At 40.9% G+C, this 11,097-nt stretch overlaps 1 long non-coding RNA gene across 1 annotated transcript in view; it reads left to right on the plus strand.

The window, feature by feature from the left end:
- Nucleotides 1–6,506, plus strand: part of LOC129146066 (uncharacterized) — a 49,557-nt gene extending 43,051 nt beyond the window's left edge. The window contains exons 2-3 of the long non-coding RNA XR_008552441.1: nucleotides 4,203–4,365; nucleotides 5,438–6,506. This is a non-coding gene — a long non-coding RNA (uncharacterized LOC129146066). The remainder of the gene's footprint in view (nucleotides 1–4,202; nucleotides 4,366–5,437) is intronic.
- Nucleotides 6,507–11,097: the final 4,591 nt, after the last annotated feature.

The following is an 11,097-nucleotide window of genomic DNA, read 5'->3' on the forward strand; positions in this document are numbered from 1 at the left end:
GAGGGGCATGGAAGGTGAGAAAGAGTAAACAGGATAAGTACTCCATACATGGTATGCAAGAAAAGGGTAAGTGAAATGGAGAAAATAGAGGCAGGGGAAAAGATAAGCCATGCTGGGGTATAAATGGAGAGTGGCATTTTAAATAGTATCAAGTAAACACAAAGATAAGAAGTAAATGATGGAGGGCTTCCTGGTGGCGCAGCGGTTGAGCGCTGGGTTGTGAAGCTGCCCGCAGCCTCTGCAGCGCCGGTTCGCTCCCAGGTTGCTCCCCGGCCACCGGAGGAGGGTCCCACATGGCGCGCAGACCTCTCCTGCCGCCCGCTGCTCCCCTCAGCAGTGTACTTTGGTCCTTCTGCCTGCTCTGCTCCCGGCTCTGGCTCTGGTGAATTCTCTCACCCTCCCGCGATTCTGACTGTACCCAGTGCTTGTATGTATAAATAAATAAATAAATCTTAAAAAAAAAAACAAAAAAACAAAAAGAACTGTTAAAAAAAAAAAGAAGTAAATGATGGAGTGAATGAGATAGACATCTGAAAGAAGAGTGTTCTGCAAAGAGAGAGTGGCATGTGCCTAGGGCCTGGATTGAAAAATTCTAGGTAATTGTCACACATACACACACACACACACACACACACACCAACGAAGACTTGGCTTAGATGGTTTAGAGGGTGCTTGGCATTAACACCTTTCTTTATTACATATGTTAGCCTGTAGGGTTATCATCAGGGATGGTGGTGATAGATCATGTATTTGTGACTGGGGGTTTGGTTTGGGGGAACTGTTTTGTTTATCAAGGAGGAGACTTAACTGGTGGAGTAGAATAAGCCGAGGAAATTTGCATAGGTCAGTGGGTCTCCTCTGTGGGGCACCTCCAGCTTATAACTAAGCAGTAAATAGCATCTCTCAAGACTGAGAAGTTGAAAGAGCACAGGGTCCATGTGACCTGGGGAGTTTATAACAGAGAAGGGGTTATAAACTTTCTTTTAAATAAAAGGAAATAGGTGAGTCTTTATTAGTTTGTGTGCTCAGTGAGAGAATCCTGGTATAACAGGGTCCTCTCAAGGAAATTGCAGTCTCATGCATATGTATTAAAATAAATTGTAAATTACAGACAAGTAGAAAGTAAAAGGAAATACAAGTCACCCCCTAGGTGCTGGCCCAAGTAAGTGTTGAATAAATATTAGATGGCGGAAAGAGTAAGTGATGGTGTTGAATGGGAATTATGACCACGGGAGAAAGAATAAACTGCTGCCATGCTGGGACACGTCTATTTTTTTCATACTGTTGGATTTTTTAAAAATTTGATTCTGCATTTTGTATCCTGTTTTTTTTTTTAAACCTTAACAATAAAACAGGCACTTCTTTGTGTTATAACTTTCCATAAATATCATAGCATTATATTTCCCTGAGTGAATGTATTACAATTTATGGGAAGCACTTGTCTAGTATTTGCATGCTACAATTATTCCTCTGATATAAATAAGACTGTATGGAACATCTTTAGGCATGTATTTTTCCTTTTCATTTTTTATTTCCTCTTTCAACATACTTTTCCTAGAATCAATTTCCAGAGGTAGAACAGAATTACTTTAGTAAAGGGTCCAATTTCTTCAAGACTGTCAAAATCAATGTGAATCATCTTTATTTTATTCTCTATTGGATCACTTATCTCATTCAGTTTTGTTGCTTCTGCAAGTTGGGAGAACATTCTTTCTGTGTCTTTATCGAAGATGCTCCTAAACACGTTGATCAGAACAGAGTCCACATTGTGATTTACTCCAATGTGAAAATTCTATACTTTTGAAATTTCTATAAATTATAGTACTATCTTCCTTCATGTTAATTTAAGATTTTGTCCAATTATCTTACTTAAAGAGGGTTGTCTGAAAATAGTCATTGATGTCTAAGTGAACAGCGTATGTTTTCCTTCCTAGCGGAGAGAATTTCCAAGCTTGATGTATTTAAAGAGAGATTTAAAAAAGCATTTAGCACTGGTATCAGATTTATTTAGTTTTAATTGTTTTATGTGAGTTGAATTGGTATGAGTAGATTTGTGATGTTCTTTGCAAAATTCATTCCTTTTTTAACAGGGCACATTTCACAAAATAATCTTGAAATGGAAAGACATCCTTATCTTTTTTTAATAGTTTTTAACTCCTATTAGCTATAATGGGATTTCCACAAATAAATTGTCACATTCTGTTGAAAGATACCAGAACCCTAGCCCAGATGACCCTCCCCCAAGTGTGTGTGGGGTTGATCCATGCTTACACATGCTCCTTTTTTTTCTGTCTTCAATGGAACACAATTTTTAAAACTCCATAAAAGAGCAGGAACATATTTATTGGACAATGATGTGATTCTGGTTTTTGAAGGCTGACAGTGTGCTTCCATCAGTGTATTTGGCTGACCGGGAAAAACAATTCTTTAAAAGCTCCCAATAAATGACATAAATAAACCAGTGAGGAGCCAGGGGCCTGCTCAGACGCCACTGAATCATATGTCCCTGTGACATACTGTTGTTTGTGGACAATGACAAACATTTCATATCATCCACAGAAGTCACTGGGGGAGCTTTTGTTTCTCTCTAATAGCCCCTGAAGTCTTTATGGCTAATAGTGTGTATAATGATTCTAGTTTCCCAGCCCTTGAGAGGAGAAGTGGGGTTGGTTTAGTGTGGGAATGGAAGGCCTCTGAAGGTTTTCCCAGCAGTGATGGAATCAGGTCCTTTATAAGGGAGGCACACAACCTCCATCGCTGGGCAGAGAAAGATGCCAAGCTGGGACATCAAATCTAGAGCCCAAGTTGAAATCAGGGGGTAGCTTTATTCAGAGCACCACAGTCAGAGAACAGAGGATAAATACTCAGGCCAGAAAGGGATATGCAGAGGCTTGGAGGTCATGGACTGCTTGCTCTGGCCTCAAGGGGGCACTTTAGTCATGCTTGCTTCCTTGTCACCCTTGGTTTTCCCTAAATACTTTGATGCCAGGGGTGAGATTCCAGATCTTCATTTTAACAAATGCCACAAGTGATTTTTTGCCATCACCAAGTGCTACTTTGCCTTTTTAAAAAAAAATTATTTTATTTATACAAGAGCCAGGGTACAGGCCAGATGCGTGGGAGGGTAAGAGGATTCACCAGAGACAGAGCAGGGAACAGAACAGGCAGACTGACGAAATATACTGCTGAGGGGAGCAGCAGGCGAGACAGGAGAGGTCTGCTCGCCATGTGGGTTGCTCCGAGGCCGGCGGGGATTGAACTGGCACTGCAGAGGCTGTGGACAGCTTCACAGTGCTGCACTCAACCGCCTCGCCACCAGGGAAGCCCCTACTTTGGCTTTTGGTTGGCCTTTCCTAGAAGTAGGAAGGTGGCATCTATTCCCATTTTGGCACAGATCTCATAACTAGGTATTGGGAGGGCAGAGTCCAATGTCTGTCTATAGAACTTTGGAAAGTCATTGCTCTCTCTGAGTCTGGTCCCTTTATTTGTGAAATTAGGGGGTGACTCTCAACTCTGGTTATACAATGTAGTCTCCAAAGAAGCTTTGGGTCTCCTCCCAGCCCCATGAAATCAGAACATCTGCAGGTGCTATGGGCCTCTATATTATTTCTGAAGTCATGAGGCCCAGAGGAGTAAAGGCATTTGACCAAATTCTCCTCAGTTAGTTATTTCTACAGATGGACTTGAACTGAGGCCTGCGTACTGGAAGAGCACTTACTGATAACAGTTGCTGAGAGCAGCAATGGTTCTCCCACAATGATTTGGCAGAAATAAATGAAGAATGAAGGACAGGCAGATCATGGCAACCACCCTGGGCCCTCCATTCATTTGGATTCTTTTGCTGCTTAGAAATACCCTTAATTTAACAGGCTTAAAACAAGCACAACCTCTCATCTCTGAACACTACACCGAAGAACCCTTGAATGCCTTTTCCAATATGATTCTGATGACTGATTTGATTATATGTGTGAATTTGATTAGGCTAAGTGAGACCTCGACTGCTGTTAAACATTATTTTGGGGTGTGTCTGTGAAGGTGTTTCTAGGTGAATTTATCATTTCACTCAGAGGACTTAGTAAAAGTCTGCTCTCATGAGTGTGGGTGGACATCTTCTAACCCATGGAGGGCTTGAACAGAAACCAGTGGAGAAAGGAAGAATTCACTTTCTCTACTTGAACTGCGATGTTCTTCTTGTGCCCTAGGAAAACTGTGCTCCTGGTTCTTGGGCATTTGGACTCAGACTGAGACTGACACCATCACCTCTGATGTCCAGGCCTTCAGACTCAGACTGGACAGCACTACTGGCTTTCCTAGTCTCCAGCTTCCAGTCAGCAGATTGTGACACTTCTCAGCCTCCATCACCATGTGAGCCAATCCCTATAATTAATTTCCTCTTATAAATATCTATCTATATCCTAATGGTTCTGTTCCTCTGGAGAAGAGTGACTAATACAAGGATAGATGTATTTGTAACAATAATGTTTGAGAAAAGGCTGGTGGTGTTGAAACTCACATTAGAGAGACCTACTCAAAACCAACCATTTGAGAAGGAATTGAGTGATTCTAACCTCCAATATCATTGCAGGTGTTCAGAAGAATTGACTTTATGTTGTCATTTATAAACCATACCCTCTTCTTTGAGTCCTGAAGGCAAAAGCATAGCATTTTGCCTTGAAGCCAGTATGTTAGTTAAATATTTGTTTAATTTGAGTGCAAATAGATATTTCCTAGGTCCTTGTGGTTTGTGGTTTGACAGGGCGTCACTTTCTCCAACTTGTCTGGGCCTATTTGTGTATTTATGGTGGTAACTAGATGTTTCAAATCAGTTTCCCCCGTGCCACTGGGAAACACTAATGTAGATATACCCAGCTGCTTCCAGTGAGGAGACTCCAGAATCCTGGCCTCCTGAGATATCTACAATTATTTTTTTAACTTTCTATTATGAATGTGTTCAAGCGTAGACAAAATAGTACAACAAAGCTTGTGTAACTACCACCTAGCCTCAACAATACTTAACAGGTATATTTCATCTTTACACCCACCAGCTTCTCTCCACCTCTTTTACCCTGACTGGTTTATTTTGAAGCAAATCTCATTCATCTTATCAGTATGTAACTCTAAAAGATAAGAAGTCTATAAAGAAACCACAATCACAATATCATGATCACATGTAAAAAATTAAAATGGCAAGATCAACTTATTAGCATCAACTATCCAGTCAGTCTTCAGTTCTCTGGTTGGATCATAAGTGGTATACCTCATTGTTGCTTTGTTTGAATCAGGCTTGATTAAAGTTCTAAACATTATAGTTGGTGTATTCTAAAAATGGGACTTTACATCATCATTTCTTTTACTTTGCAAATGTTGTCTTTTATTTGGGCTCAGGAGTCCTAAGTAAGTGTCACAGGGCTAAGGTTACTCTGTCATCCCTCCACAGCCCAGTAGCGACTGCCCATCAAGCGCATCATTTGCTAAATTCTGGCAACAGAGACCACAGGGGCAGGTGGTAAAGATGAAATGAGTACAGGTTTCCAGGTGAGCACAGCTTGGGCCTAAGCTTTGTTGACACTAAAATAATGATAAGTGTTAAGCACTTGTGCGGAAAGACTACTGTGGAGTCTACTTGATGAGAAGCTGGGTGTCCACTTGAGAAAAGACTTCCATGAAGGATGAAAGAGTTGCTCCAAAGAGTGGGCCACAGGCTGTGGCTGATCATCATGCCCTTCAATGCTAGTAGATCCCATTCAGCTCCTGTAAGCTGTGAAATGTGATGGCTCTGAGTTTGAAGGCTGGTGAAGGACTGTGCCTGTTATTCAGACACTTGTTTTGATTGAGATCAGGTGCTCACTAAAATCTCCCTGGAAATTTGAGAATTCAAGTTGTAACACTGGGTAGCCAAGCCAAATAGTTGATGAATTTGATTAAAGTTTATGTCTGTGAGTGGGGCATCAGATTGGAGAGAGACATTTTTATGCTTTGGGACAATTTTATTGGCATCTCTTTTCCCTTTAAAGGAAGATAAGGGAGCACTCACCCATTCATCCTTCTATCCATCCTTCCACCCATCCTTACTTTCTTTAACCATCCATCCATCCCATTCCTGTTCTCTCTACTTGTTTGAGATTCTTTTCACTGGGCAGGCAAGTTCTTTCACATGGCAAGGAACAGTGGCTATGGGCAGCCCCAGATTATTCAGTTACTGTGTTTGTAAGAGTGGTTACTCCAATTGGTAAGATGTCCATCCATGTGACCAGAGCAGAAGAGAAAAAGAAAGGAATACATATGTCAGGAAAACAAACTAACAAGCCACAGTAGCTATTATACTCCAATCTGCACTCCCTCCCATCCCCCACTGACATGAGACTTCCAAGTTAAAGCCTCCGACACTGGTGAAAAGGAAGTATGGATATATACATGTACACACACACATGCTTGTTCATACAAACACATGCATATATATTAGCTGATTAATGCTTTGAGGAAAAAATAGTTCTGAAGTTTAGAGTAGTTTTGTGTTAATTGATATAATTCAGAATATCACCTCTTGCTCCAGAAAACTTGTAAGGGGAAAAAATTGGCATTTGGTCTACAATAACTGAGACTAAAAACAAAATAGACACTTAACAACTTTCCTTAAAAGTTTTTCTAAATCTTAAAAATCAGGTCCAGTTGCTAATAGCCAGTTTACTGGCATATATTGAGTGAGATCATAATCTGCATATATGACATGTTTATGTTCATTTTATGGAACAAATATTATTTCTCTAAGTTTTTAATTATCCAGAAGCATTTCAGATTTCAGATTTCTCTCACAACATATGTGTTTTTTAACTGTTATTTTTCTCATGCTAATCATTGGTCAGAAACTGTTATAAAACTGTTTCCAAAAGAAAAAGATTATTATTATTGTTTGGGTAATGATCTCCTTAAAAAAGACTTATAGGAACATTCTGTAGCAAACAACTGTAAACTGACAGCACTTTTCTTTAGATTCTAATATAAACGTGGTCAGAAAGTCTGGGCATGAGTCAGAACAACGGAATATTAAAAATGCAAATGGCACAGCTGAACTCAAGGGAAATGCTTCACAGGCAGACAAAAGTGCCATCAAGAATGCTGTCGTGGTGTTATGAAACTTTAATTCATGATCAAAACATCTTCTCCCTAGTCCCAATACTTCTTTCCAATATATCTTTCAAATTATAGTGGGACCTGGTGGATAACTTCTTAAATATCCCTTAAATTACAAGTAGATGAACATTTGGTCCAAATACTTTAAAATTCTTCCTCTGACTAAGCTTGGGGATTCAGTAGGAAGAGTTACATCAGCATAGTGCAGCCTGCCTCTTATATCTTACATCTTCCAGCAAGCAGAATGTGTTTCAGGCACACATTCCAGAGTTATGTTTAACAATCCCAAGACATCATCTCTATTCAGCCTCACAGCCTCCAGTGGAGATGAAGTGAATATTAAATAATCGAGAGGACCTGCTGTGAAATTCTGCTGCACCCGGGTAAAGCTCAGCATTAGGATGACTGATTTTTTTTATATTTATTTGTATCTTGTTGCAGAAATAATGTGTTTAAGCTCTAAAATGAGCATCACTGGGTGATTAAGTCAGGTGCAAGTTTAAGTATTAATGGGGTGTTAAAGGAAATATTGGTTTAACTCAGTAAAAACTAAGATCCTTTGGTCTTAGGCTGAAAAAATTTATTCAGATGTGGTTGAGTTTGCAAGACAAGGTAAATCATCAATACTTACAGTGGTGTGGAAAGAAATGTAATTATTTTAGGGTGAGCAAATGTCCTGAGGTATTTGCTATGACTAGATATTTGTTCATTATTGTATTAGTTTTCTATGGCTGCATACCAAATGACCACAAATTTAGCAGCTTAAACAACACGCATTCATTGTCTTACACTTCTGTAGATCACAAGTCCTGCATGGTGTAACTTGGATCCTCCTCTGAAGAGAGGGGTGAAAGCTAAGTGTGAACTGGACCGATTTCTCATCAGTAGGCTTTGGGGATGCATCTTCCAATCTTATTCTTGCTGTTGGCAGAATTCAGTTTCTTGTGGTGGTAAGACTGAAAATGTCATTTCCTTGCTGAAAGTCATCCAAGGTGCTTACCTGACCATCTGGGTCCCTCAATCTTCAAGTCAGCCACAGCATGTGAAATTCTTCTTGTGCTTTGACCTCTGATCTCTAGATCCAGATTTAATGCATTTCTGTGATTAGGTCAGGACCACCCAGATGATCTCCTTATCTTAAGGTATGATTTTGATTTGGGACATAATTACATCTGTAAAATCTCTTTGTAACATCAGCATGGGATAATAGCTTATCATATTTACAGACCTAGGGATTACATAGGGTGTATATTGGGGACTGGAAACCTGAAGTCAGTGTAGACCTCTGCCTGCCATGGTTTGTGTGAGGATCCTCACCCTGTAACAAGAGACACCTTTACTTAGATGCCACCTAGTAAGGTTTTCAGAAGGAGGGAAACAGAGGAATGATGCTTAGAGGCTAATTACCCTACTTTTAATGCAGCAAGCAGTTTATCATATCCTCCTTAATACTTCAAAGAATAACATGAACTAGCTAGAAACCTTAATAAGTACAAATACAAACCTTGCCAGAGAGGCAGGAAAGAGCCTGATTTCCTCCTGTGCCAACTCTTGGGAATCAATGATAATTAGGAAAAGAGGTCCTCACTGGCCAGAGACAGTTTTGTGGGTACTGCCTGGTCAGTGGGCCACAGACCTGAGTTAGCACTACTTAGTCAGGTGGGTACCTGTACACAGCCATGTGTGACACTTGTAGAAGATGTATCTAAACCAAATAATGCCAGGTCAGATCAGGCCTGGGCAGCAGACCCAGTGTTGTGTTGCATCTAATGGAGGAAAGAAATATATTCACTGCCAATCCACACAGCAAAAGGTCTTCACCTCAGCACCTCTGGCATTTGAAATCAGGAAGTTTTCTCTCTCTCTCCTTTTTTCTCTCTCTCCTTCCCCTCCCCCATCATATGATGTTAGATATTAGCAGTATCTTTGGCTCCATTCACAAGGTGCTGGTACTGTGTTCCCTAAGTTGTGACAAACAAAAATGTTTCCAGACATGGCCAAATGTCTTGTCATAAACGTGCCTAAAAGTCTATAAGATAGAAGGAGTGAAGAATGAGAAAACAACTGTTCAATAGAGATTTTGTAGCCTATCTTTTAGGGCTAGAAATGAGAGGGTATAAATATTGGAGAAACCATGATACTATGATACTTATGTGTTTATAAGGCAGAATGTGAGGGGGGAAAAGGGTACTGTGTGTGTGTGTGTATGTGTGTGTGTGTGAGAGAGAGAGAGAGAGAGAGAGAGAGAGAGAGAGAGAGAGAGGAGAGAGAGAGGAGAGAGAGAGAGAAAGAGGGAAAAGGAGAGAGAAGAGAGAAGTCTTTGCTGAAGTCCTGACTGATTAGGTGGTACCTGAGTCAATAGCTGTGCTATCCCTGAGCTTTTTAAGTATGTGAGCCATAAGTTTCTTTTGATCTTAAACCAACTTATGTCATTACCTGGGCTCTCTATCACTTACAACCTGGTGGGTCCTAACTGATACAATGAGTTTTTCAGAGAGAAAAAAAGAGCATTGGGATCTGTTATGTCATTCATGCATGAAAAGAATGGGAAGGCCAGTTGGAATTGAGTGGTCAAAGGCTTTGTATAGCAGTCTGAGAAGATAGACATTGTCCTCTACCTACCACAGAGGGTTGATAGAATAAGTCTGCTCAGCAGTCCTGAAACTTTGAATCTGACTTTTACAGGCAGAAGTATATCAGAAAAGCACCCTTATTTCATTGTCTTAGATGACTCACTTCCATTGTAGTAAAATTATGTAACTGATATTAGGAATGAAAATCCATAAACATCAAGAGAAATGTGTATCCATGATCCATAAAGCTGATTTATAAAGAAGAATTTGCCAAGAAGACTTGATTGCTTTTATTGATAGAATGGCTAAATTAGAAGATGAAAGGATCACACTAGAAGTCATAGATCTTATTTCAGTAATGCAGCTGATATATTATCTCACAAAATTTTGCTTGACAAATTAATTCAAATTAGATTGGCAGAGGAGCTGTCAGCACAGATTGAGAGCTGGATGGAGACTCATAAAGCAAAGGTAATGACAAACAGTCATGGGTAGAAATCCTGCGAGCTGCCCATGTGCGACTCAAGGAGTGATCTAGTTCTGGATTCATGGAATCTCTTAATTCCTTATTGAGAAGAAGGGCCCCATAAATGCAAGACTGATTTCCAGCCACTTAACAGATGAGTTGAGGAGGTCACTAGCAATTGAGGAGGGACATGGAGGAGGAACTGGACAGACTGAGCCTCTGTGGGTTGAAAACTCATGGAGGCTGAACTCAGTGGGGCTGCAGAACAAGCTGGGGGGTAGGTCTTGGCTGGAGTGGACAGAGGAAAGAATATGCTCATAATGGTAACTATTGCTCTGTATCAAGGTAACTGTATATTTCGATATAAAAGCACAAATCCAAGTGCCTAAAACAGGGCCAGGGAGAGAGATGAAAGGGAGTGAAATTGAATGCAAGAATTCTTCATAGTAACAAAAACAAGTAAAATCTGTTAATATGGGTGGCTCTTACATCATGGTGTTGAATAAAAGTAGTTAGACCCGAAAGAAGATATTCAATAAGAGTTCATATCCAGAGACAAAGAACAAAGGGGAGAGACCGGGCGTGCAGGGGATTGCGTCCCCTGCACCGGCATTTTGCAGCAGGGACCTTTCTTGCTGGAGACTGTGTGAACCCAGCAGAAGGCTCACCGAGGAGACAGAGGTAAGCTGGGAGGCTTGCCCATGCCGGGCGCCTTCTAGCCTGCAGTTCCAGCCCAGAGGAGAGCAGCACCCACCACTGGGGCAGACCGGGCGTGCAGGGGAGCACGTTCCCGCATCGCCATTTTGCAGCAGGGACTTTTCTTTGCTGGAGACTTGTGAACCCAGCAGAAGTTCCCCAGAGGAGCCAGTGGTGAGCTGGGAAGGTCGCCCAAGATGCCGGCCAGTACCAGCAACACAGTGTCACAAG

This window comes from Talpa occidentalis, unplaced genomic scaffold (assembly GCF_014898055.3).
Source record: "Talpa occidentalis isolate TD23 unplaced genomic scaffold, MPIMG_talOcc4v2.1 talOcc4.17, whole genome shotgun sequence".
NCBI lineage: Eukaryota > Metazoa > Chordata > Mammalia > Eulipotyphla > Talpidae > Talpa > Talpa occidentalis.